This window comes from Rousettus aegyptiacus, unplaced genomic scaffold (assembly GCF_014176215.1).
Source record: "Rousettus aegyptiacus isolate mRouAeg1 unplaced genomic scaffold, mRouAeg1.p scaffold_m13_p_8, whole genome shotgun sequence".
NCBI lineage: Eukaryota > Metazoa > Chordata > Mammalia > Chiroptera > Pteropodidae > Rousettus > Rousettus aegyptiacus.
Genome location: NW_023416311.1, coordinates 87343120 through 87369447, shown reverse-complemented (window position 1 = coordinate 87369447; position 26328 = coordinate 87343120). Strand labels below are relative to the sequence as shown.

At 39.0% G+C, this 26328-nt stretch overlaps 1 protein-coding gene across 3 annotated transcripts in view; it reads left to right on the top strand.

The window, feature by feature from the left end:
• NIM1K (NIM1 serine/threonine protein kinase) overlaps window positions 1–26328 on the top strand; it is a 45467-nt gene that overhangs the window by 2903 nt on the left and 16236 nt on the right. The window contains exon 2 of one of the 3 annotated variants that reach the window (XM_016161144.2): window positions 12268–12390. The exons of 1 other annotated variant lie outside the window; for it this stretch is intronic. The gene's annotated coding sequence lies outside the window, so the exon portion shown is untranslated. Of the gene's footprint in view, window positions 1–12090; window positions 12391–26328 lie in introns of those variants that run through there. One more of the 3 variants, XM_016161145.2, reaches the window with a different exon arrangement.

The window sequence follows — 26328 nt, the reverse complement described above, 5'->3', positions numbered from 1 at the left end:
ATTTGAGCTAACTACTTAGAAAATTAAGAGACAAAAATACATGCGTATCAGCCAGTACATTTGGAGAGAGTATTGAGGTAAGAATAGAGATAGGGTGGGGATGGTGGGAAGAATTTAAGATTAGAGAGAAAAATAAAGTTGTAGGGAAAAAGAGTCAGAAGTGAGGAGAAAACTCACAGATCAAGGGAAAGAGTAAAAGAGAAAAAGGCCAGTGTAAAGAGAGTTGCACAGAAAAAAGAAAGGAAGGAAGAAAAGGAAGGAAGGAAGGGAGGGAGGGAGGGAGGGAGGAAGGGAGGGAGGGAGAAAAACACCCAAGTTGGAGAAAAAGACGCTAAAAAGAACTCTGCTCTTATCTTTCATAAAGAACAGAGAACTCGATGGTTGATCAGAAAGCCCCAGTATTCCATTTAGCAAAATCCTCTGACTTGGGAGGCCTGAGTGGTGGATGGAAATGAATTCCGCATCACTTCCTCACATCACAGTGCTGTGGGCTGAGGCAGCTCTCCCATTTCAGTCTGCCACCAGGCCTTCTTCCCAGTTCTGAAACCTCCAAGAAAGCTTTCTACATCTCTATTCATCAGGACCATGTAGCTGAGATAATTTGTTGACACACTTGATTACGTAATTGCATTTTGTTTTGCTTTTAACGGTAAGTTTTTATTTTGTTTTAAGTTTTATAAATTGTTATCAAAATAATTCATTCATCTAATTTTATGAATTAGAGCATATTAAAAGATTCTAACAAAAACGACAGTTCCCCTCCTTGGATACAATTACTCTCTGCTCTTAGCTGTTGGATTCCTCACTACCCTCTTTCAAGTAATTTGCTTATATGGCTGGTCCTTGACTTACCAATTTTAGGTAGGATCTATGTACTTTCTCTTATTATAGGGGAGAATATAGCTCTCTTACTCCACTCCCTCCAACTTTCCTCCTTTAATTTAATTTAATTTAATTTAATTATTTTTCCCCTCCCTTTATTTTTGTAATATAGCCAATGGAAGGAAATAAGCCAGTACACCGTCAGCATGACCCTTTATTTGAAGATGCCAAACATAGGAAAGCTCCTGGGAGTGTTTGGCTTGGGGCTAAATGTTTCTTAGGACTTTTCCAGAGCAGCCAAAATTCTGCTAGTTTCAGAAGCTGGTCAAGGTTGGCTCCTTGACTAACTATGGGAAGAGGGAGGAATTGTTTTTGCAGATTAGTAGCTGTTGTTAGAGTATTTTGAATTTTGTACAGGGAACTAAGGAAAAAGAGTCAAGAGCAAAGTCTTGTGCTAGGATGGTGAGGAGGAAAAGCTGCGGTGAGCAGGGCTCGCACACATCTCATTGGAAAGTTCTGTCCTACAGTGCCTTTCGCAAGTGATATCACAATTTTAATAAAATCAATGTCGAGTTTGCATTATGACTGTGCCATTATTGTTCAGTGCAGGGCCAGGTCGTGAACTATGAATGTATTTTTTTTTCTATACAACTTTATTTGAGAAAAAAAATATTTTTTCATTTGTTTAATTTTTAGGCACCTATTGCTGTTTCTTTTCAAATATTCTAACAGCTCTGTAAAACATCTCTCCTTTGTATTTTCCCCACAATGAAATGCATCGGACAATCATTAGTGGCTTCCTCATGCCACCCCAACCCCCTAAAATGGAGCTCTCAGTTCTGCAGCCTGAGGCAGTTCTGTTCTAGCACCGACATGCACACTGGCATTCTGAGATTTCCCTCAGATTTCCCTATACGTCCCTTCTGTGCTGATGCTGTTCTCCCTGTTCTCTTATTTCCCTCTCTTTTGGTTTACGCCTTCATTTTATGGAGCATCCACTTTGGTAGCTTCTTAAGAAAGGTTATGGGAAGTAGTTTTGATGCCTCGAATGGCTGAAAATGCCTTTATTTCACTATCACACTTAATCGATGGTTTGGGGGGATATAAGATTCTAGGCTGGAAATTAACCCTGCAGATTTCTCAAGTCAATGGTTCATTGTTTTTTTAGCTCCCAGTATTGCTGAAAGTTCAATGCCATTCTGATCCTTGATTTTTGGTATGAAGTCTATGTTTTCCCTCTGGAACCTTGTAGGATTCTCTCATTGTTTATGAAATTTCACTAAATACGGAATCACTTTCTACAGATTATGTTCACCTACCTAGTGAGCCCTAGAAACTTGTGTTCTGCACTCCTGGAGAATTAATGATGTAGCCATACTTGGAGAATTATTCCATTTTATTGGTTACTTTTCTTTGTCACATATTGATTATTGGTGATTGCATCAACTCGGGACTTTTAGCTTTAAATAATTTGGTTGCTGCCCTCTGTTGGCCTACTTTGATGTCCCCAATCTCTCTCTAGTGCTCTGACCTGATTTGGCTCTTCCGCAATACATGACAGTCACCAGCCTGCTTCACTCACGCAGGACATGTGTGGTCAGAAATAGCCACTTAGCAACGTTTTCAAGGTTTTGGAAATACATGCCTCTTGAGAGCACTGTATATAATGTTAAGACAAATTTTTATGTTAGTAGGTTTGTGTTCTGTCATGTCGCGTATGCGAGAAAATTTACTATCTTCCAGGGAAACAGATGTTGTTGGGAGAAGTGAGGGCTGGGTGGCTGGCTTCGGATGGAGAGATATAAAAGATGATTTAGGTGAAGAGAAGTACTTCTGTCTTGCCTAAACTCAGGCTTCCTTAAGCATCACCCTCTCTGTAAAGCACATTACATCCACTTGAGAACCATTCTGTGTGGTTTGGTGATTGCAGTGTGTCAAGGAAAGTAAAAGAAATTTACCAAAGCCTCAACAATTGAGTGGGTTAATATCCATAGAAAACAGGATGCCACGTTTTTAAAGATTATAGAGAGCAGTGCTAAATAAGTAAACTCTTGGCTTAAACCTGTTTGTCTCATTTCTTGAATATTCAGTGAGAGTTGCAAATTGGTGGCTTAAAGCTTTTTGTGCAGTGCTAGATTATTTGGTGAAAGTTGCCTGTCAGAATAGATACAAAGATTCAAATACGGAATCTTAGTTCCATCCTTGGCTAATAAGATATACCATCATCATATTTGATTATGAAGATTTTTAAAACGCCTTTTGAACTTCTCTGGACTTCAAATTTATACAAATATCCCTTGGACATAATGAGGTCTTGAGCTCCTGTAGGTCATGGGTATGAATTTTCCCACCCTTAATATTGCCTCAAATCCAATGGTATATTAAAAAACTCCACATTTCACTTTCTGTTTCTATGACCTATACATTTCCTTGTCTTAGTGCTTGCTTATCACAGAGGCAAATTCCTTCAGGCCTTTTCCCCTCAGGAAGTCTTCCTTGAACATCCACAACACCTGGGGTGTTCTCTGGGCGACCTGTGCATATCTCTAGCCTAGTGCTTTATACACTATATTTAAATGATCTGTTTCTGTATCTCCTTTGCCCCACCAGCTGATGGTTCAGCCATATATACATGGCTCTTGGGGAGCACCTCGGACCATTGGCACAGAGTAGACAGGCACTTAAAAATAATATTTGTGGAACTGGACATTTCATCTTGATATGGAGGAGCATTCTGTAGTGGACTGAGAGGCTAGCAACCTGACATTGCTTAGGCAAGAAACTAGGAAAGAATGATCTCATTCAGCTTCCTTTCTAGCAACATCCATTCAGTGGAGATTGCCTATGGCACGCACAGCTCCGCTAAGGAGGCCAGAAGAAGCAGCAGCACCTGCTGTGTGTGAAGTACAGGCTCCGAGGTCAGACGGGCCTGGACTGGTAATCAGACTAAAGCTTGTCGCCTGCACGACTTTGGACAAGTTACCCCGTCCTTCTGAAATTGAATTTCTTCACCTGAAAAATGAGGGTAATTGTAGACACCTTTCAGGGCCGTTGTAAGGATTGAAGAAAATATGTATAAATTAACTGGAACAAAATAAGGATAGCTATACTAAGTTAAGAATGCTTTTGGCTGCAAATAATAAAACAACCTTTCTACTTAGCTAAAAGAAGTTTACTTTCTTCCAGAAGAAGAGGTCTAGATAGGTATATTAGTCCGTTCAGGCTGCCATAACAAAATCCCATAGACTGGGGTGCTTAAACAATAGAAATTAATTTCTCACAGTTCTGGAGGCTGGAAGGCTGAGATCAGGGTATCAGCATGATCGGTTTGGATGAGAGCGCTCTTTCTGACTTATAGATGGATACATTTTTGCTATGGCACAGAGAGAGGGAGTGGGGAAGGAGAGAGAGAGAGAAGGAAAGAGAGGCAGAGAGAGATGGAAGAAGAGGGAGAGGTGGGGGCAGGGAGAGAGAGAATGCTAGCTCTCTGGTCTTTTCTTATAAGAGCACTAATCCCATTTTGAGGGTGCCACCTTCATGACCTAAGTTAATCTAAACCTAATTACACCCAAAGACTCCATCTCCAAATACCATCGCATTGGGAGTTAAGGCTTCATCCTATGATTTTTGGGGAGGGACACAATTCATACATAATTAGAGGCAATGGGTAGCTTTGTTTTAGCTGCCATCAGAGACCTAGTTTGTTCCTATCTTTCTGCTCTTCCTTTTACTCTTTTATTTATTACTTCATGGTCTTTAGATGGCTACTACACCTCCAGACAAGTTTCATACAGGAAGAAAAGAGAAAGGAGCCATTTTTACTGCAGCTGTCCCATTTATCAGGAAGCACAAGTATTAGAAACCTCTCCTTAAGGTGTCATTGTCCAGACCTGTGGCTGCTGCCGGCTAGACCTGGCCGTGAGGGAGAAAGAGAAGCTGAGATTCCCAGCCTTGCTGACAGAAGATGGCGAGGAGGGGAGAAGACAGTTAGTGAACATGTTGAGTGAGCCAGCCCACAGCGTCTGCCACACTATCACTTATTGATAGGGTGACCATATGTCCCATTTTGTCAGGGACAGCCCTGGTTTACACCTGTTGTCCCAGTGTTATTATCATTAGTACCCCCTTCTACTCCAAAAAGTATCCTGGTTTGAATGACAAATTCTATATGTTTGCCCTACTTAACGAGCACTCGCTATTTATTGTAAGCTCTTATTAAATAGTAGTTATTAATAAGGTAGCTAGAACACAACAGTAAGATAAATCACAAGCCAAGATTACATGTGGTGAATGCCTGTGTGGCAGCAGAGGCGCTGGGTTTGCAGGAGAGAGAAATGAGTGTGAATTGACAAATGAGTTGGGTCAGTTGGTTTGGATGGAGATGAAGTACAGGGGGGAGATGAAACACACGAAGTCATGAAAAATAAATGGGTCAGGCACAGTTTGAAAGATGGAAAAGGGGAAGCGGGGAAGGTAGATAAGGGTAAAGGGGGTCAAATATATGGTGACAGAAGGAGATCTGACGTTGGGTGGTGAACACACAACACAATATACAGATGATGTATTCTAGAATTGTAGACTTGAAACCTATATAATTTTACTAATCAATGTCATCCCAATAAATTTAATTAAAAAAAAAAGATGGAAAAGTACAGTTTATGTGCCAGGGACTTTGCTTTGAAAGACTAATAACAAAGAAGTTGTAATGTTGCCTTTGTCTGAGTGATGACCACTTTTAATATGGGGCCAATGTTAAGATATGTCGAGCACTCATGGCACGAAATAAAAAGCCATTGATATTTATTAAGTCAAATATACTTTTATTTTGCCATTACAAAGCTTATCACAAAAAATTTGCATGTGAGAAAAACAGTGCTTTTTGAAATTATTCTCTTATGGAGAATGTAGTAAAGCGTGACTTTGGTCTATTTAGTAATAAAGTCTTCCTTGATGAAGAGAAAATATTTGTGTTTTGTAAATTTTCTTTTGAGTTGATCTTGATAAACATCCTTACCTAGCTGTTTATTATTTTTTTTCTTAGCTTGGTTTTTAAATCCCCCAAAATTTGTTTTAGATATTCATTTATTCTGTGGGGCTGCTCGGTGGGCTGACATATGGAAAGAGACCAAGTAAATACATTTGGTTCGAGTCTCGTCCCTGCCACTAATTAGCAAGTCTCTTTAATTCTCTGGATCTGTTTCTTGAATACACAATGAAACATTAGATAATCCCTGTCCCTTTGCACTCCTAAAAGTCCATGAATGTGCTTGGGCTATGGTTTAGGGGTATGTTAAGAAGTAAGACGGCAAAAGAAAACTGAGATGATGCCCGAATGTCCAGCTAGGCAACTTCTTTCCTATCAACCTTCTTCACTGTCTAACTTGCCAATTTTGGGCAGAGGGAATGCATTTCGTAAACGGTATGGAAGACCAACATGATGAAAGCAGTGTGCTGGATAGGTCGGAAGGAAGTGTTCAATGTTCAATGGCCTAAGGATACATCTGGTCCAAAAAGGAGAGTGGCAACGAGGCTTAGCTCACCTGTTCCTGGGTTTGTGTCCTGAGATGTTCTGACATCACTTCACAGGTCTAATAGTTTCGACACAGTCTATTGTCGGTTGTGCTTCAAGCCCACCCCTCCCACTCCCATGTTTGCTGTAACCTCCTTTCTAAAATGCATCTCTGATGTTTTGTAGAATTATTCCCTTATTGCTTTTGTTTTTGAAATCGAAGACTTAGAATCTAGATAACTTGTCTAATATATAGTGAGTGCTAAATTAAAGTAGCTTTTAGAACACTTTCATTGTTACATTGAATAAAATGCCAACAATACTGTGCTAACACCAACTAAAACAATGGCTGCTTCCAAATGTCTTTCAAAAGAACTATTAGTTTGTGGTTTACAGCCTTGTATTACAGCACCTTTCATATGTTATGTTTGAATTCTTTTTTAAAACAGATATTTATTTGGCGCCTACCATATCATAGGGCTAGATGCTGGGGATTGTTGGGGATATAGAAATAGATAAGGAGCAGAGGTCAGTCTAGAGAGGTCAAACATCATTAGAATATGAACCGATAGACTATCAAGATATATGCAGAGCTCAGCGGGAGAACTGAGGATGGAGCGTCTACCTCTGGGTGAATGTGTGTGCTGTGCGCTGTTGAGTCAGCTCTGACTCCTGGTGACCCTGTGAATGAGTGATGTCCACAGTATTCTGTCTTCAACAGCCCTGCTCAGCTCCTGCAGGCTCATGTCTACTGCCTCTTTCATGGAGTTAATCTATTCCATAGTAGATTAGAGTTGGTCTTCCTCTTTTCCTGCTGCCTTCTATTTCCCCAGCATTATTGTCATTTCCAAAGAACCCTGCCTTCTCATGACGTGCCCCAAGTAGGACAGTTTCAGTTTTGTCATTTTGTCTCCAGCAACGTTTCAGGCTTAATTTGCTCTAATATCCACTTATTTGTCTTCCTGGTGGTCCAGGATATCCACAGAGCTCTCCCCCAACATCATATTTCAAATGAATCATTTTTTTTCTCCCTATCAGCCCTCTTCGATGTCCAACTTTGGTATCTGTACATGGTAATTAGGAATACAAGGTTGTAAATGATCTTAGTCTTGATTCCTAATGACACATCTTTGCTCTTGGTGATCTTTCCTAATTCTTTCATTGCTGCCTTCTTGAGTTTCAGCCTTCTTTGGAGGAATAGAGAGATAAAAACATCAAGAAGGTTCTATTTCAGTAGGGTCTTGAAGGCTGAAGAAGACAAGGAGCAAGTGTGTTTCAGTTAGGGCAAGCTGTGTGTGTAAAGCTACCCGGGCGTGAAAGGATATTTTTGATGGGAAGGTAAACTTCAGGAATAAATTACAAAATTGATTCAGATCTCAGAAGTTTCCTTCAGGGCTGGATATTTAACTGTGAGTCTTTGAGAGGAAAAAGACTAGGGATGCCTTGGAACCCTGGGTAAACACTAATTCTCTAGTGTCCTAGAGGTGGGATTTAATTCCGTGCTAATTAATGTTGGTCTTGGCTGCCCTGGGGGAAGTGTAAACATAAAGAAGGCCAGGAGCAGGGAGAAGGGCAAAGGCAAGTGCACGGGTGTGTATATTTGCAGAACCGTTTTTGAAGAATCAAGACATGCAAAGAAGGTTTTGAAAAAGAGCTGGGATTATTTATCATGCTTTAAAATAAAGCAAATTCTGCTAGAGGCTAATAACATATTAAGCCCTAAAAATAAAATCAGAGGGAAATGAAGTCTTTTTAACTTTTACTGTGATCATTTTAACCTTGGAAGCCTTCCAAAGGGAAGCCATAATTGGGTTGTTTTTATTGTCTATGGGCTGGAGTAAATACTGGTCTGTAAACATTCTGATGCTTATAATTCAAATAGCCTCCTTAGGAATGTCTACCCATATTTGAGGTGTGTTTCACTGGAAACCTTAGAATGCTGTACAAAAGCAGTGGGGCCTCTCATCAGAACTTTTTCAGCCCGAGGTGCTCTGGTTAGGGGCACTTGAAATAAACCTGTTTTTGTTTTTGGATAGAATATTTGAAAGATTTTTTGTTGTTGTCGTTTGGTTGTGTTGTTATATTTTTGCTTTTTCTTCATCATCATAGAACAAATGTTTGTGTTTTTTTTTTTTCCTCCAGCCAGAGAAGGATGTTTACGACAGAAATATCCATTTCTGTGTCTTCTAAAATCTACACTACCTTTTAAAGTATCTGTACAATTTAAGTCCGTGCAGCTAACATTTATGGATTCCTCTTGAGTACTGGGCGTTCAGAATCCTAAAATTAATAAGATTGAAGACCTGCTCCATAGAAACCCGCTTTGCAATAGGGAGGACAAATAGGTATACAAGTAACCCAAACACCAGACGGAATTTGAAGATGTTAAAGGAAAACACATAGTTCATGGGGGAAATACCAGAGGAAGACCTGAATTCTGGTTGGAGTAAAGGGAAGTGAAGGGGAGGATAAAGAAGGGAAGGGAAGGGAAGAGAATTTAAACTAAATTTGAATAATATGTAGAATTTCAACCACTAGATAATTAAAATAAGAAAAATAGTGGAATTGATATTTTGTAAAACAAAAATTTAAAATAATGTTTGTGTTTAACCCATTTTAATTCTAAAAATAAACCCATTTTAATTCATTTAATCTTTCATCTCTTCCATAAGCATGCATTGAGTACCTGTGATGTGCCAGGCACTGTCTGGAGATAGAGACAAATAGACCATCCTCCCTGCCCTCAGAACCCTCATTGTCTAGACAGGTAGACAGAGACGTGCGTACAAACAATGTCAACAGAGAGGTGCACCAAATACTCCAAGAGCATTGTAGACTTAAGAGAATCAAAGAAGGCTTCACAGAGGCATAGTTTTGAAGGTTCACTGAGGAACAGGTCAAGGAAAACAGTCCATGTAGAAGAAATGTCATGTGCAAAGGCATGGGAGCATGAAGCAGCACAGGATGCTTAGGGGACCTCAATCAAGTATTTTGATATGTTTCAAATGTAGGGTTGTCGAGGAAGAAAAGTTTTCCTTTACCTTCTTAGGGTTCCTGGCTGGATCTGAAAATTAAACAAAGGCCGATTAACAGGAGAAAAGCATACAAATAGATTTAATAGAAGTTTCACGTAACAGGGGAGCCTTCATAAGGACACGAAGACCCAAAGAAACAGTTAGACCTGAGTATTTTATGCTAGGTTGATGAAGAGCAGACAGTTGTAGAGGTATACAAAAGGTTAGAGAGCATGAGATTAGTGTGATGAACTGGGGAAACTTAGCAAGCCTCTTCTTGCTGCCCCTTTGCCATCGGAGATAAAGATGCTCTTTTTCTCCAGGTATGGGAAGGGCATCGCTCACCTGAGGGTTTTATAACATGCTGTGGGGAAGAAGGGTGAGGGGAGAAGAAAGTCAGTTACCCTCTTGCTTAAAATATTCAATATACTAACATGCCATAGTGTCTTGATGAACCCCATCAGGATATATGGACAGGGGCAAGTGAGAGCAAGGGAAATGAGAAATGAAGCTAGAAATAAAATCAAGAATCAGATCTTGAAGAGCTTTCTAGACTATGCAATGGAGATTGAATTTTATCCTATAATCATTTTAATGAAGAAGTTTCAGCAAGGTAGTAATATCTATATTTTAGGAAGATCCTGTAGGAGGTTTTCTGGAGAATAAAGTTGAGCTGGGCAAGACAGGAAGGAGGAAAGTCTGTTAAAAGGCTTTTTCGGCCAACTAGGTACGGGTTGGAATGAAGACCTTTAGAGGCCATGACTCCCCATCATCTCCCACATGCAACTCAGAATTTAAGTAAAGCTAACCATAACCATAACCATAGTCAAATGCATGTTCTGAGTTTTCTTATACTGATTGTTTAAATGCATTGAAAAAAATCAAATACCAAAATATTTAAGACTTTTATTGCCTCTTCTCTTTGGTACCTTTAGTCTGTTGCCCTAAAACACGTGCATCTCTACCTGCGGTGGGGTCTGGCCCTGCCCCTGTAGAGGCAGCGGTAGGGATGATGGGTTAAAGGGTTGAGGTGGTCCTGAAGTGGGGGAATCGGCAGGACTGGGTGGGGGAAGAGAGAAGCCTGGGATGGCCCCTAGATTTCTGACGTGGCTGGCAGGTAGCAGTCACACACTGCCGTTGGGTTTCCACGCATCATCATTCCTGACCTTTGGGAGATGCCCTGCCCAGGCAGACATGCCTCTAGCATCTGTTTCCCCTGCAGAGTTCTCAGCCCAGGCTCCAACGGGTATTTTAAAATGCCCTCATCTGAGGGCCCCGAATAAATCCCTCACAGACTTTAAAATCCTGAGGACCAGATTCAGACTCTGATAAAACCACAGCTGCAGTACAGCTCTGTCATGAGGCTCTGGATGCAACCATGCCTCAGGATCGGATGGCTGAGCAGGGGGCGCCATTCCTTTCTCTCATCTCTTGTCCTCCCTGGATGGATGGTTCCTCTATGTGAAGGTGACCTAATCTCCTTACTCACTCTGGGTCCGTGACTCAGTGACGAAAGGAGAAGACACAGCCTGATAGAAACGGCTTTCTCCCAATATCACGCATAATTAAACAACTGCCAGCCCCCAGATCTGTCTGGGAACAAGGCTCCAGGCAAATGCTAAATATATTTTTGGGATCATTCTTGAATGTTCAGAAACATCAAGGATGCAGCTGAGAAGAGAATTTTCCCCTTGATCTTGGGCATATTGTTCATTACACTGTTTTCTTCAGAATTCCCGAAGGCCTAACTCCAAGAGAAACAAACAAAAACAAACTCAGAGTACATACCAGCTATATTCTCAAATGGAGCTTTAGCACCCTCTCCACGTCCTTCCAGGATATGGATGCCCATAAGGGCCATTTATTTTTATCACCAGTGTCTGAGCATCTACTTCTCACTGGGAATGTATTCTATAGTCAACTAGTAACTGTGTCACCACTTCAGCCACTTGACTTATATGGTGCCAGATTGCATTCATTTCTAAGTCATCCCCATTCTGGAATCAAAGTTGTGGAAAATCTCAGCTTTGGAGGGCTGGATGAGGCCATCTCACGTGGGTGGGCTACTTTATTGTACCAGGGATGAGTTACTTTTACATACAAGGTCATTAGGGACAGGCCACAGTCCCCAGATATTGGTGTAGAAAAATGTATATTTTTAGCCCTTAAGCCAAGAAAATCTCTGTTGTATTTATAAATAGTCAAAATAGCAACAAGGACAAAGACACACACGGAGTGTCCAGGGCAACGTGTGATAGAGCTCCTTGAATTCTTCGTCTCCACCCCAATTTCATACCCCACTTTCTGTCAACAGAACTTTCCCACAACTTTGAAGATGTCTTTCCTTATATATGCATAGACCTCCACTTAAATGAATAGTGACTATTATCATGAGGCTCTCAGAAATGTGCCCATTTCATAGACTTCATGGTTGTTCCCCAACATACCCCTTATCTTCTTTATCATTATGAATAATTTACAAATTCAAACTAAAGTAGTGTAGGGTCGGGGAGGCGGGGGAGTGGGCTGAGAATCACAGCAGGAACCTTCTTGCATACTTCTGAATCTATGTGTGTTCTGCTGTGATCTTTTTGCAATTTTCTGCATTTAAATCATTTCTAGTCTCTAGAGCTCAAGCTTTGCTCATGAACTGCCCTGTGAGATGAGAGATCCTCATTATCTACTTTCACTTGCCTCCTTGGGGAAATATTTTTCAGCCAGAAGTATTGGGTCAATTAGCAAGCACCATGGAACAGTGTGTAATTCTCAGAACTGGCTCCGAAAACCTCCTGGCTCCCTGGTGGGCAACACTTAAACTGCCTCTCCAACATTGTGTAATCACTTCTTCTTCAATCAGCCCCAGATCAGTTCCGCTCTGGGGAAGAAAGCGGCTCTAATTACATTTGCCTTTCCCTTTGTCAGTCGCGAAGGTCCTCTGTGCAGATGCCAGTGCCCAGCAGTTCTTGGAGCCGTAAAGGCGCAGCCAGACACGGGAAGACCCTTCCTCTTATTTAGAGAGCATTCTGTTTTGCTTTTCCAAGCCAGGTAGGCCTGCGTGATCTTTGACTTCATAACTCATGTTCTTTAATGATTTATATCATTAGTCGGCTCCCTTCAGTTGGAAGGCTAGTTTGACATTGACATATTTTCTCTTCATGTAAAGTCAAGAATGACTGCTTGTATCTATGTGATTTATGAATTTCCTGTCTCCCCAGAGGTTATTCATAAAGATGAACATTTATTTGATTTAAAAAGCAACTTACTCTTTGATCCTGGAACACCTATAGGTATAAATCTATAAAGAAATGAAAAATACCCTTTGTTACCATTTTCTTTCCTAAGAGCATTTAAAAATGTAGAGATGCTGTATTTTTTTTTATATGAACTAAATTGCTCTTTTCTGAAGGCCTTATGAATGATTTCCTGTGAGGTGAGTTGAGGAAATGAACTGTAGGGAAACCAGGGAGTTAGTCTCTGTGCTTGCTCCTAGCTGGTCCTACGCCAGCCCTCTATGAATTTTGAATTGTTGTTTGTGACAACAGAAGAAGGAAAAGCCTCAGCCGCTAAGACATTGAATATGGTGACTGTGGAGATAAAAGGGGTGCTTTTTTTCCCTCTGGGATACAAGATTTGAGTTAAAATGCGAATGGTGTCTAGAGATCAAAGCATTTATGCAATAAAGATATCAGAGATTGGGTAGAAGATAAGGAATGTTGGTACTTAATAAATAAAGGCTTTTGGAGGAGGGGAGCAAGGACAAAGTGTTTGGGGAGGCATGGGCAAGTCCTGCAGCCTCTCTGGGCCTTTGTCTCCTAACTCATCCAGTGAAGAGGTGGGAGGAGAGGAGAGGAGAGCTGAAGTGTCTTCCCTTTCTGACATTCCACGATTGTGTAAGTCTTTGTTCTAGCCATTTTGGACAGTTTGGGCAAAGATCAGTAGGCAAGATCTCAATAAAAGTCTGAAAGGGGTGATAGCTGTTAAGAATGTGAGCTGGATGGGAGGTGTGAGGATGTGAATGTCAGAAACGGAACATGAATGGTCTGGAATTAAAAGGTCATATTTAATCCAAAATCATAGTCAAGTTAGTAGGAAAAAGATTTGGAGGCAGCTGGCTGGGTAGTTTGCATTAAGTGAATATTTTCTAGTGTAACATTTTAAATGCATTTTAATAGCTTTACTGAGCTATAATTCAAATACCACACAATTCACTCATTTAAAGTATACAATCCAGTGTCTCTTAGTATATTCACAGAGTTATGCATAAATCACCACAATCAATTTTAGAATATTTTCAACATCCTAAAAAGAAATGCTACTCTGCCTAGCCAGCATTTCCAGCTGTACCCCCACAAACCCCCCAGTCAACCTCTAATCTATTTTCTGTTTATATAGATTTGCCTATTTTGAACATTTCATCTAAATGGAATCATACAATATATGGCTCTTTGTGACTAGTTTCTTTCACTTACCATAATATTTACCAGGTTTATCCATGTGTAGCATATATCAATACTTCATTTCTTTTTATTGAGGAATAATATTCTATTGTATGGATATACCACATTTTATTTATCCATTGAGCAATTTATGGTTATCTGAGTTGTTTCTGCTTTTTAGCTATTATGAATTATGTTTCTATGAACATTTGTATATAAATTTTTGTGTGAACATGTATTTTCATTTCTCTTAGGTATATATCTAAGTGTGGAATTACAGTGTCATATGATGACTATATTCAACTGTCTTCAAAACTGACAGATTATTTTTCAAGGTGTTGCACCATTTTAAATTTCTACCAGCAGTGTATGAAGATTTTAGTTTTTCTACATCTTGGCTAACACTTGTTATTATCTGTCTTTTGGATTCTAGCCATCCTAGTGGGTGTGAAATGGTATGTCATTGTGGTTTTGCATTCCCTGATGGCTAATGAGGTCGAGCATCTTTGCATGTGTTTATTGGCCATTTCTGTATTTTCTTTGGAGGAATGTCTATTCAGGTCCTTTGCCCGTTTTTAAATTGGGTTATTTATGTTCTTATTATACAAGTCCCTCATCAGATACATGATTCGCAAAAATGATTTACCATCCTGTAGGTTGCCTTTCCACTTTCTCAGTGGTGTCCTTTGAAGTGTAACTATTTTAACTTGATAGTGTCCGGTTTATTTTCTCTTTGGTTGCTTGTACTTTTGGTGTCACATCTGAAATTATTGCCTAAACCAAGGTTGTAAAGATGCCTATGTTTTCTTCTAAGAGCTTTATAGTCTTACCTCTTACATTTGGGTCTTTGATGCATTTTGAATTAACTTTTGTTTATAGTGTGAGGTAGGGATTTAACTTTATTCTTCTGCATGTGGATAGCTCTTTAATTATTTTCTAATTATGTATTTCTACTTATTTTCTGAGCGGTTGCTCTAAGGGCTTAACATACACATTTTGACTTATCGGAATCTAGTTAAGAGTTATACTAAATTCTAGTGAGATCTAAAAACATTACTCTTTTACAACTCCATTCTCTCTTCTCTTTTTTTGTGCTATTATTGTTTTAATTATTCTATTTTTGTATGTTAAAAATATAACATTGTTATAAATATTACTTTATATAATTTTATGTCTTTTAAAGAAGTTGAAAGAAGAAAGAATAGCAGATACAGATAGACTTGGGTTATTATAAGGCTCGTGAGTGCAGAATGCTCTTTGTTTTGATCATCACTATATCCTCGGCACCTAGAACAGTGTTTGTCACATAGCTGGTGCTTAATTAATATATAAATAAAAGAATAATGGTCACAATACAGATAATAAGTGAACTCCCAGAGAGGGAGTCCCAGTAAAACGTGGAGATGAATAATGAAGAGATTAGGAGAATTAGGTTATGTGAGTTGTGATGAGGTTAGGAGAGAGGTAATAATAATCAAAATGAAAAGTAAGAAAAGAGTGTCTTTCTCATTCGATGTCTTATCTATCTTACGCCTAGCACAGTGATGGCATACAGTAGACGCTCGCTAAATGTTGAATGAATGACTGAAGCATCTTATGGCTGGTGCAGATTTTAGAGGACAAGAAAGAGAGATTCGGTCTTAGACGTCCCTGTGCTCCCCAAATGGACACAACCTCTGCTTCTTTTCAGTGTCCGTGGCTCTACACTGGTGCTCCTGTTTTTTTTTTTTCTCCTTTCTTTCTTGTATCCTACATCCCCTCTGGACCGTCAGCTCCCTTTGTGTGATCACTGAAGGATGAGAAGTACAAGCCTACTGGTTAGGACTGAGCAGAGGGAAGACAGGATAAATTTAATCTTAACCAAGTTGATAGGGTGGAGGGTGGAGGGAGGGTGGACAGTGAGAAAAGGAAGGTGAAAACTATTGGTGATAGAGTGAGGCAACTGAGAGAGACCCTGTGATATTCTACATTTATTTATGCATTCATTTACCCATGACATTCATTGAAAGCCTACCTGAAACTAGGCTAGAGATGCATATAACAAAGTGCTCAACTTTCCTTATGCCAAATATTAGACATAAAAAATCACTTCGTTTTTGTAAAAACTATCTGGAAATAACTACATAGCCCACTGTATTGGTTAAGATGCCTGAGGCTGGAGCCTCCCTTCCTGGGCTTGAACCCCAGCTGGAGTTGCCTACCTCCCTGTGCTCATAAAAGCTCCCTTTTCTGTAAATTGAGGTTTTACTACCTACCTCCCAGAACTCTTGTAAGGATTAAATAGTTATTACACATAAAGCACCCAGAATAGTGCCTACCATGTAGTATGTACTACATAAGAGCTAGCTGTTATTATTGATATAACAATTATTATTTAAAGAACCAGAATTGTTAGTTGAGATTATCTAGTAAATTTCAATAACATTTTAAATTTCCCATTTTTCTTACTACCTAGTTCCCTGGACATCTTCTTAGTAGCAGCTATTTATGTATGTATAGATATTTATTTATTTTACAGGTTGAGCCATTAAAAAACAACAACTCTTTTTATGTATATTTGTTTCATTTTGTTAAATGATTACCATGGCAAAGAGTTGTTTTCTACCTTTGTAAAACTAGCATCACTCCAGAGGTTACTAAAACAGAAAGGAGTCCCCTGGGTGGATAATTCAGAGGGCAGGAAAACAGGTTTTTTTTTTCTTTGAAATTAGGTCGATATGAATGAATTCCTGCCTGAAATTTTAAAGCTGCAGCAGATCAATGGACTGAGGAATCAAAGGCACCAAAGGTGTTGTTTCTAATGTGAATGTATGAGCCATTCAAAACGCTGGTTAAAGACTGTGCTTCGCTGGTTTGAGCATGTAGAAGAGCAACGTCAAGGAAGATTCTTTCTGAGGCTTCAAGAAAATCTTTAGAAAAGTACAGTAGAAAGGTTGAATGTTTATTTCTATCACTGAATGCAAGACCCTCCCTCTCCACCTCCATCAAAGTGCTCCATAACCCACTTGCATTGTTTGGACCCCTGAGGTACAATTCACTTGTACGATTAAGACTTGTCTCGCTGAAGAGCTGCAGGCCCCGTCCAGTCAATTTTCTTAGTAAAAACATAGAACACACGTCAAGCAGTGAACATGATGAGTGCCTGCTGACCTCAGCCGCAGATCGCCTAAGTTAAGCCATGTACACACAGTGAGTGTCCAGGACACTGAGGCCTCAATGAACCCATCACGTGGTGAGGGAGATGATGGCACATAATAGTTGTTGAAGAAATGTTTGCTAAATAAATGAATGATGGTGGTGATGGCGAACTGAAAATAAATTGATTAGAAATAAGAGTTTCATCTAGATCTTTTACCCTGAATGATCCCAAACAAGTCTTTTAGCTGGATCATTCCATGGCTCAGTTTCCATGTCTTTAAAAGAGAGTGTGTATTGATTAAAATATAATTGGTGGTTTGGGGAGTAAAACACAACTATGTCAATTCAAAATAATTATACTGAAGCCTCCTACTGCCCAAGTCACCTGGTTACAGTAAGGAATGGGGAAGCAATCTAAATACTGCGTTGTATAGCTGCTCAACCCACTTTCACACTGGGCATTAGGAAAATGAGCACTTATTCTTTCTTGGCCTGAGGTTCTTTCCAGTACGTGATGCTAACTGGAGAACAAAAAACACCAAAGGTATGCAATTCCATGATTATGTATCCTCATTGACTATCCACAGTAAGAGGAAGACATAATACACATAAGTAGAATAATCACATTACATATAATCCAAACAAGGATACTTTGAGTGTGAAAAAGGGACTTATAATATTAATTAAATTGGACAGTCTTAGGCAAACTAGAATGTAAGGTCATATGCCTTCTGCTCCCAAGTTTCACCTATGTTTTTAGCTAATTTACTTATATGAATGTTCTACAGTTACTCGCCTCTTATTTTGTCTGATTCACTACAGGTCCTAGTGACCTATACACATTCACCTGAATTTGCTGACTTAACATATTTTATTTCTACTAACAAAACTTTATACCTTTCCTTCCTCTAACTTATACCTTTCCTTCAATAGTCATAGGGTGTTGACAACTCAGCTGTCAGTACCCATTAGACTAGCTGTATATTTGGTGGAAAAGAGCCAGGTCTTTTATATATTTGTTCAAAAATATTTAATTGAGCAGCAATTGTGTGCCAGAAACTGTGTAGAGCTATGGGTATATAGTCCATTCTGTAATTTGTCTATTAGTTTTCTTAATGCTATCTTTTGATATTCAGAAATTTTTTATTCTGATGAGGTCGAATGTCAATTTTTTCCCCTTTTATGGTTTGTGCTATTTGTATCCAACTCTCCCAAAATTTGACCTACTTCAAGGTCCTGGAGATATCCTCTTATACTTCTAGAAACATTATGGTCTAGGTTTTAGGTGTAAGTCAATGATTCATCGCAAAATAATTTTTATGCATGGTGTGAGATAAAGATTGAAGTTCAGCTTTTATCTGCACAGCTATCCAGTCGATTTAGTATAATTTGTTTAAAAAAAAAAAAGAGAGAAAGAAAAAAAATCATTCCCTTTCCTCATTGAACTGGCTCGGTGCCTTGATGGAAAATCAATTGACCATATATATCTGTGGGTCAATTTCTGGGCTCTCTATTTGACCCTTTGATCGATTGGTCTATCCTTACACACTGTCTTGATTTCTGTAGCTCTTAGGAATATAGTTTAAATAAGTCTCACATGATCACTACCCTTAAGAAATGAACAATTTGATGAGAGAGACAGCTTGATGTAAAAGTCATAATTGTACAAAGAGATAGAGAAGAATCACAGCTATCCACAGATGTTGTAATTACAAAAGGGAGCTCCCATCTGGTTTATGGTGGGTGGGAGGGGAAGCTTCCTGAAAGAGATAATACCTAGAATGATCCTTAGGGAATCAGTAGGAGTTTGCAAAAGTTAGAAGCAGGCCCAGTGCCCTCAAGTAAGACTGAGGATACCAGTGAGCCTGGAGTGGAGTGAGGGGGGAGATTGGAGGAGATGACATCAAAGAAGAGGGGGACATCTGGAAAGAGCCTTGAAGCCCATTTTAAGAGTCTTGGCTTTTACTCTGAGTGACATGAAAAGCCATCAAAGTGTTTTGAGTAGAGAAGTGACGTATTCTTACCTCTTTTAGAAGGATCTCCCTGGATGCTGTGTTTGAAACAGACTGTTGAGCTTCCTGGGGTCAGGAAATGACAGAAGCCCTGAAACCAGCTATAGAAACTGTAACTCTAATTGAAACCTGATGGTGGCTTGGACTCAATGGCAACAGTAGGAAGATAGTGATTTAGGTAATAATGAGGTAAAGTGATTGTGTCCTGGATATATTTTGAAGGTAGAGCCAATAGGATTTGCTGACAGATGGAACATGAGATACAACATAAAAAGAGGAGTTAAGGCTTTTGGCTCCATCTGAAAGAATGTGGTACCATTAACCAAGATGTGAGAGGATCGAGTCTGGGGAAGAAAATCAGAAGCTTGGTTTTCCTTCTTTAGAGTCAATATAAGAGATGACTACCCAAAGTCCTAGTAATTTCCCCTGCAGTGGAACCAGGTGAAGGGTGTGGATAAAGATAGTCATCTCGTGAGCCGTAAGCCCTGTGTGAGCAGCAGTTCTTGCCGATAGGGGAGTGTGGGGAAGTGGACTCGGTGCTTTGTGCATAGATAGACACATGCGCACAGGGAGAGCTCGGGGGGAGGCTCACCACACACAAATAGAAAAGAAAACATATGAAGTCAAGGGCCCGATTACGAGACACCGATCTCAGGTGCCACAGGATAGTGGTGTGGCCAGCAGCAGTCAAAGAAGTCCTCTAGAAGGAAATGGGAAAGGAGCCATCTTTACAGGATAGGCAATACTTTGAGAGGAAAAAGGGCAAAATTGTGGGGAAAAGCAGGAGCCAGTCAGAACACAGATATTCTAGGCCTGGCTGGTAGCTGTTAGAAGGATTAAACAAAAGAATTGGTTCCAGGTATATTGTAGGCTCTTGATAAAGAACAGCTGATAATATTTATTATATTGGGGAATTAGATGACAATGAAACTGTACTACTCTCCCGAGCCCAGCTCTCCTGCCATGTCAGTGACCACTCCTTTGATACCATTTGCCAGTTCTTCTTTCCTGGGTTGTCTTCTAATATTTCTACTTAAAAACCTTCAAATCTGGCTTTCTAAGTTTTTTTTGTGAGGGGGGGGGAAAAACCTGGACTATAATATTTCAGTATGTCTATGTAGGTGGATGGTTTTTTAATAATCTAATTCATGAGAATACTATGAAAGTCCAGAAGGGGGCAATGTGAAACTTAGACTTCAAGAGGATTCTGTCCCCACCCCACAAATGTCTCTTCTGTTAAAATGGAGAATCTCAGGTCAGAGCTGGAAAGATCTTTAGACATCATGAGGAAAAATCACTGAAGTTCAGAGAGGGGAAGGGACTTGCTTAAGGTCACACAGGCAGTTAGTGGGAAAGCCAAACCCTTACCTCGTTCTGACCCTAAGTCAGTGCTTATTCCACACCCCAAACGACTGTTTGATTTGGGGGAATCTCCCTCGAAAGCAGATTTTCTCAAACTTGTGTCATGTAGCAATAACTTTTAAAGGAATAAAATTCTCACAACTTTCTGAATGGATGGGACTTCAATTATTTTATTACAGATAAACATAATTAATTCTGCATTACAGATCCTGAAAAATGTACAAATTTAAAACTTCATTTAAATTCTTTTTTCTTAGAGCTCGTATACAACTATAAAGCAAAAAAATTTTACCAAGTTAAATACAAACAAAACTTCAAACCAATGAAATTTAGATTGACGGTATTACTTGAAAAGTATGGATAGTATCATTTTGCTGAAATTAACTTTTTACTCATAAGTAAGTTAAGTAAATATGGTACTTTTAAACACAATGACATACTTATTCATATCCCCTTAGTTTCTTTGATGAGACTATTCCTCAATAAATGTTTGTGAATTTGCTTTGTATGAGGTTATAATTTGAAATATTTTGAGATATCAGAAAACCAAATTCTGAAGTCTCTTCAATTGTTAATCAATTGTTATTCTATCCTTGACACAAATACTGTCTTTCTACATCTATCTATCTATCTATCTATCTATCTATCTATCTATCATCTATCTGTCTGTCTATCTATCTATCTATCTATCTATCTATCTATCATTTATTTATACATTTCTAATTTTAAAGTAATTATACATGTTATAAAACATTCAAATGATACAGAAACATATAAAGTAAGAAATTAAGCAGGTTCATTGCGCAAACATTATAAACATCGCATAACATTGGGTTTTATAAATATTAGGTTTTTGTAACAAAGATCAAACAACAGAGGCTTAAAGAGCACAGAATCTTATTTCTCTCACATCAGAATCTACAAGTCAGCAAATCAGGGCTAATATAGCGACTATGGCTCCATTTCTCTCATACCTCTGCTATCCCCATTTCCTGGCTTCCATCTTGGTCTAAAATGGCCATTTCTGTAGACATCATGGTGTCCATATTCTAGCCAGCAAGAAGGGAAGAAAGGTGAAGTAGAGGGCATGATTTCTTCCTTTAAGGGCACAACCTGAAAGTTGCATTTATCACTTGTGCTCACTGTCCATGATCAGGACTGACACATGGTCAAACCTAACCAGAAGAGAGTCTGGGAAATACAACAGTTGGATAGCAATGCACCCAGCTAAAGCTTTTACGTTACAGAATAGTGGTTTTCAGATCCGGCTACACAACAGAATTGTCTGGGAAACTGAAAAAGAGACAAAACGTATGCCCTCCCTCAAGACCAATTAAATCAGAATCTTAGTGATTTTGATGCAGGTCAAGGCCGAGAACCACTGCAATAGAAAGAACAGATGGAGGAGGGTAACTACCAACCTCTATCATACTCCCTTTCATTGCTCCCAACTGAACCACTTTCTCTCCCCTCCCCACCCTGCTAACTTGTCATCCACGAATTCAATCTGTGTTCTTCCAGACCTTTTCAAATGAATTTACAAATAAACACATACACACATGCGCATGTCTTAACACTCAATAGTAACTCCAGAATTTCTATATAGGTGGATATTGGGATAGTAATATGTCTGGAAAAGTGTGAGCCTCTATATTTGTCTGCATGTCACTTTATAGTAATTTAAGAACATACAAATAACCTATATTGAACAACGGGGAGATATGATGGAGAATTGAGGTTGTGGGAGAGCTAAAACCTACCTAAAGTTATCTCTTGGTTCAGTCCATACAAGCGTTATATATTGAATTATTTATTTTTTTTCCTGTGGTTTGAAATCCCATCTCTATTACATATTAAATTTCCATCTCTATGAAGATCTTTTTTTTAAAAAAAACAAATCTCTATTCTGTTAGTTCGGATTGCTATTGCACACTGACACTTGCTCACTTTTTTATATTTAATAACTTTTCTCCTGTTTCCCGCCACCACCACCGCTCACCTCCACTGCTGGGTAGATATTTAAGATGTGTTGGTTAGACCGGGTGAAAGATCATATATGAGGTATGGGAGGCTCTTAGTAAAGGTTTCATGTTCCACTTGAACTTTATATGACAGTAAAAGTAAGAGCTTTTGTTCCAAAACACTATGTTCCTCCTCAGCTACCACAGCCCTCCAGCTTCCTGCCATGACAGACTTTCTTGAGTTCTGCTCAGATAGAAAAGAATGTTTTTCTAACATCCCCGAAGGCCATCACTCAAATGTTGTTCCCTGCTTCTTAGTGAACACACTACACTAGAGTTGAAAGTTATCAGGCAGCAAAAGAGTAGTTTCTGTTTCGACTTGCAAATATTTTTAATCTCCTAAAAATAAACCATGAACTGCAAATAGGCAGGCATGTTCCTGAACTGTGTTTCCTAAATTAGTTATTTCTGAGGAGATGAAGAATACATTTTGTTTTTCTGCCACCTGCTTGGGATTCAATCTGTGATTCCTTTCTCTATCTTTGTGCCATTCCTTGGTTGTTTGGATGCAAGAATATTCCCTCAGAAAAGTTGGAAAGGATTGTGCTTTGGAAATGAATTATAAATGAGATTCAAATCTTTGTGTTGAAGGGCTTGAATTTCTGCCATGTCTCTGTTGGAACATGACTCTATTCTCTTCCCCATGTGTTTGAAATTCCTGGTTTCATGTGTTATCAAGTTTACTTAAATACACAGTCTCCACCCTCATGGAGTTAATAGTCAAGACATCAAGGGTAACTTTTTTTTTTTATGAATTTGATTTTTCATTATAGCTGACATACAGTATTATATTAGTTTCTGGTTTACAACATAATGATTAGACATTAAATATCTAATGAGTGTTAAATACCCTAGTAATGAGTATTAAAACAATTTCAGCTTTTTGCTACAAAACAATGCAGCAGTGAAAATCTGTCTATACACATTTATATTAGAAATAAGTGTAGCTTTGTGCATATGTGTATAAAATAACTTCCAGAAGTTAAATCGCTGAAGCCAAGAATGTGCACACCTGTACTTTATTAGCTGTTACAGCCAAATGATCCTCCAAGCAGTTGTACCAATTCTTACTCTCAGTCACGTAAAATGAGAACTCCTGTTTCCCCAACCCTCTGTGACCAGTGCATTATCAAAATTTTTTTTGTAGTTTCAAAATTTATTTGTAAACAGTCTAATTTCAGTGTACGTTTTTGGTTATAAATGAGATTGAATATCTTGTTATATAATATAGAGACATTTGTATTTTCTGCAAAATTCCTGCTCATATCCTTTATCATTTTTCTTTTGGGAAATTGGTATATTTCTTATCAATTTGTAAAAATTCTTTATCTAGAAAATTAGTCCTTTGTCTATTACAAAGGAAAGCTTTCTCTATTATTTTCTCTACTATCACTGAATTTGTTTATGATACACTTGACAAACAGAAAGCTATAGTTTTATGTAGTCAAATTTAATGTGTTTTTTTTATGATAAAAATATTTGAGATTATTTTTAAAATTCTGATTAAAAAATATTTTATGGCTTCATTTATTTTGCATTTACTTAGGTGATCTATTTGGAATTTAGTAGGTGTAAGATAGGGGTTCAGTTTTTTACCCAGCTGGCTTGCTAGCTGTCCCAACTTGCAATTCTTCCTCAATATAAACCCCTACAGCAACATTTTCAAAATTGTAAAAACTTCCTTATCTGATCTAAACAGATGAACTGTCTCTCTGGCCATTATGCAAAACAAATGTATTCAAAACCATTGTGCACGACATTTAATTTGTGGGTGCAGGGTATGTAATCCAAGATAGAGCCTGACGATACTTGGCAGGTGTGTCGATCCCTCTCTCTGTTTACTTGGGAGGGGCATCTGCAACCAATCGAGGTAGCAAGTCTAAAGCCCACCTGTAAATCACAGGTCTGAATGGAGTTTACAATACAGAGCCCAGATCAGGAGAGCAGGGGAACCAGGAAAACCTCGCGGGGCCAGTCAGAGAGCAGGTTCCAGGAGACATGCAACCTGGGTGCTTGGGGAGGGCTCATCTTTGGCAAGGGCAAGGTTAGGGGAGGCTTCGCATTTCTGTCCTCTGCAAGCAGTCCAGTAGCAATTCTCCATCTGATGGTGAAATTCCAGCTCAGCTTTCACCTGCACAAGAGGGTGGGGCCAGGAAGCTTGATAGCCAGTAGAAGGTAGCCCAGGCCTTGGAGAAATGTGAACTGAAATATACTTTCCGAAAGAATTCAAATTAATGTTGGGATAGTATTATCAGTTTATAAATAAAATTACAAACCTCTGCTAAATCATACCTAAATGTAACAATCAACAAATTGGTTAAGTTAGTTCATTTCTTCTTTATCAATGAGTATGAGGCACTGTGCTGAGTTCTGGGAGATAGAAGAATAAGATTCCTGCCTGTCAGGTGCTTATCTAGTTGGGGTACAAGGAGGCGGGAGACACAGACAGCACAGTGGTGAGACTGAGGTCCTGTGAAAGTCCAGGAAGGACACAGAGCCCAGAAGTTCTTAACAGAGCCAGGTGATCAAGCACTGGATCCTGTCTAAAGTCTTTACTCACTGTGCATCAGTTAAGCTAAGGTTTCTTTCAGAATTACAACGCATGCAACCCACTTCTCATCTTTGTGTTCTCTTTTTGCCAGGGATCTGAGCGGATCTAATGCCAGAGAGATTCTTAATCTGAGGTACAGGGATGGGTTTCAGAGGATCTGTGAACCCCTTAAAATTGGTCACGTATTATGTGTGTGTGCTTTTTTCCCAGGGGGTAGGGTCATATATTTCGTTAGACTCTCAAAGGAGTCCATGACCCCAGAAAGCTTAAGAACCAGACTTAAATTTTCCTCAACCTAATTAAGGATTTTTAATCTTAAGAGCATCTTTTAAAACACCCTCATCAGACTCTAACGCAGAGCAGTGTGTGGGTGCTAATACTTGGCCCCTTTAAATCTCTGTCCGGTATCCTTCTTCCCGCTGCCACTCCCCCTTTGCAGAAACAGGAACAGTGCTGGGCAGCAGTCTTCTCTTTCCTGTCCTTATTTATTTTTATTTGGCAACCCCATACTTACCCACAATAACAATATAAGCAGCCCTGTAGTTAACTGTAATAACGTGATATTATCAAATAGAAATGGAAATTCACATTTCCAAGGTACTCTCTCATGTTTTGACTCAGGTTCTTGGTTCAGAATGCTCAAATCTAAAAATCAGTTTCAAAATACATTTAGCGAACACTTTCTTTATGTAGGGCATCGTGCTCAATGCTGAGGGAGACAGGAGGGGAGCAGGACATACAGATGAATTAAACCCAGTTCCCACTTTCACCAAGATGAGACATTTTGGAAAATGCGCAAAGTGCTGTGGGGACTCAGAAAAGAAGTAATTATTTCTTACTGTAGGTTGCAGGGAAGAAGGTCATGAAGACATTCTACCTGGGAAGTATTTCTTATCACTGAATATATCATAGACTTTTTACCCTCAGTAACATTACCCTCTGTTTCTGCACCTTTAAAATGAGCTGCTGGGTCTAGAGACTGATACCTGATGAGAAATACCCAGAAAATAAGCCTACGAGAAAAACTAGCCGTTGTCATTGAATGACACAGCAGGAGAGTGGGAGCAGCCAGTTTAAGAAAAGTTGTAGGAGAACATACAGCATAAAGGAAATATAAAATGTTATTTGAATCAATATGCGAACTTCTGAGAACTAATATTAATAGAAAATCTTTATCATCATTATTATGATATTATAATTTTAAAAGTCTGGCTTTAAGACAACCCAAGGCAACATGTATATTTTCCTAAACTTCAAGAAAAAAAATTATTTTTCCAGAAATATTTATAGGCTGTGAGGGCTTTTCTAAAATGTAGATTGAAGAATGTGTGTATCTACATTTTCTCCTTACTAGATCGTACATAATCAAGCATTTATTTACTGGTGTGAGTCATAACTGAAATTGGCATAGTGCTTTTAGACTAATGCTTACAAAGCAATTCTACATTCATTATAAAACCTGT